Below are 2647 nucleotides of genomic sequence, written 5' to 3'. Positions count from 1 at the left end.
CTTATAGTCCATCCCAGCTCAAAGTTAACTCCAGGGTTTTGGCTCAAAATGACATTTTCACTGAAAATTCCTTTGGCTTTGGGTCATGCAAGCCATTCCAAAGCATGGACTAGTCTTACCGTCTCACTTCGCTGCAAGCGGAGGTGCAGGGTCTTTAGAAAGACAGTGACTTGACTTTCCAGATCGTGAAGCCAAAGCGCAGGCAAGGAGAGAATGTGAAGACTTCTTCCTCAAAGGAGACCGGAAGAGACGGAAGAAGTACTTGCTCAAACACTTATCAGCTGGGAAGAGGAAAGAAGACACCAGAGCGTACTAAGATGTAAGTGGAGAAGCGTAGAGAGGGCAGGAGTAGAACACTGATTGTGCACATCACTCCAGGGGTCACAAACACAAATGCATTTAGGGGCCAGACTGATAATAGAAATAACCGAATGGAGTGGGGTATAAGTCTGCAAGGAATGATGGGGGCGAAAACGCAGACTAAAGGGATTCACTGCTAAGTAAACCAGTTAACGTTAACAACGTATCTGATCTGGGTTGACTTGACTTCTGCAAGCCTCTTCTAAGACTTCAAGGTGTTTATCATCTATACATTTATTATATATATTTATTATTTTTTATATATATACATTTATTTAAACTCTGGGTTACCAACACCTGAGATCTTCTCCCAGTGAAGGCATCTAGGGAACTGCCAAAGGCCGAAATCTGTCTTAGAAGATTAAATGAATGAAAACCAAGCCCTGATGTCAGTTACACCTCCCCAAATACCTTCTGTCGGTCCATATTTCCACTAACCTATTGCGGTGAAATTCTGCTCTTGTGGTTGATGGTAGCTAGTTTTTATATTCCTGGTGCATGTTCCCATTCTTCTCATTTCTCTGGGGTCTCTTCCCCAGCCCTCTGTGGGTCCCACTGAAACTGCAGAGTTGGCACCCTGGCCCTACATCACAGGAGTAGCCCGGGCAAGTTACTCAGAATGCCCTTTTCTTCACCATTTATAGTCAGTTCATTGATGTGCCTGTGACCCCAGCAAGGCCAATCAGGAGTTTCTCTGGAATATTACATGGATCCTTGGATAGCTAAGCAGAAAATAAGAGCCTGGCAGCCATCTGGTCTACTACATGAGGGGATAGTTTTCATCAAAAGCTACAGGAATAACAGAGCTGAGAGGTGGCGGGGAGAACAGAAGAGCCCAGATGATATCCTGTGTGTGCTTGGAGCCACTCAGAAGCCAGTTCCACCCCTCAACATCTCTGCTCTAATGGCCAGTGATATCCACTCTGCTTTTGTATTAAAGTACAGTTTGGGTTAGGATCAAGAGTGTCCTGACTGCGTTTTTGTCTCTAGTCTCTCCCTGCCCCAACATCTCAATCCATCCTCTACATAGCTGCCAAAGCAATCCTGGCATGCTTCTGGCAAGTGTCCAATCTTGACATGACCCGGCTCAATATCCATAGGATAAAGTAGAAACTCTGCATGGTATTCAAGCCTGTCAGGATCTGTCTCTTGCCTTCCTTTCCAGCTTACCTCTGGCCACTCACCCTTTCAGATGAAGTCTGAGTTTCTTGTTGGTTCAGCACTCCCACCCCCAGGCCTCTGGACATGGCATTCTTTATTTCCGAAAGCCCTCCCCTGCTCCAAGTACAAGGCCGTCTCCTATGGAAAGTAACCATTCGCTTCCTTAGCACTTTGCTCTTTGTTCTCCTCCACTGCCACTGTGTCCTCCTTTCACTAATTGTATAGTATTGTCATTGTGTTAGCCTTTCTGCAACCAGAATATAGGAAGGGCAGAACAGAAAGATCATTTATCTATGTTTCTTCATGTTCAGTCCAGCGAATGGCACTTAATAAGAGCTAAATAAATATATGTCGAAGGGATGAGTACATGAATGTTCAATACCATCTCATAGAGGAATTCTCCTCCTAGTTTCTTACCACCCAGTGTCTCACCATCCTGTTTCTTACAGGTTCTGAGACAGGCAACAACTAAAACACCACATCTTTTCAAGATGGCAGATGTCTTAAAAGTCCTCATTTGGTTGGGCACATGTGTGTGCATGCCCAAAATCCTGAAGAGGAAAATGGAGGAGAAGGGATTGCGGCATGGTCACCCCCCCCCACACATTTGGGGATGATAATTTCTTGCTTTCTCTCTGTCTCTCTCTGGTGAGCACATGTACCCTATAGCAAAAATCTCTCTCTAAAAAAAAAAAAGTCTTCATTTGAGGGAACCAGTAGTTGGTATAATGGTTACAACACTGGACTCCTACATGGCTGACCACAGTTCAAGCCCCAGACCCAGAGGATTGAAATTCATGCCAGGTGAGTGTGGGTGCATGCCAAAAATCACTAGAGGAGAATGGAGAAGAAGGAATTGCAGTGTGGCCATCTCCCCTGTAGGGTGTGGGGGTTCTTGCTTTCTATCACTCTGTTTCTTTCTGTCTCTCAGCAAGCGCCCTATAGCAAAAATCTCTCTTAAAAAAAAAAATAGTCCTCATTTGAGAGTCAGTGTTCCCATAAAGTTTGTAAGTCAGAAGCCAATTCTGAACTTGATTAGGCCTGCTAGATATGAAAACTTACTGTGCTTTATAAACTGGGGTGAAACTTTCCATGTCTTAACTTTCATCAATTATTAACAAAATTA

This window comes from Tupaia chinensis, unplaced genomic scaffold (assembly GCF_000334495.1).
Source record: "Tupaia chinensis unplaced genomic scaffold, TupChi_1.0 Scaffold143935_1, whole genome shotgun sequence".
Classification (NCBI taxonomy): Eukaryota; Metazoa; Chordata; class Mammalia; order Scandentia; family Tupaiidae; genus Tupaia; species Tupaia belangeri.
This window is presented reverse-complemented; position numbering follows the sequence as displayed.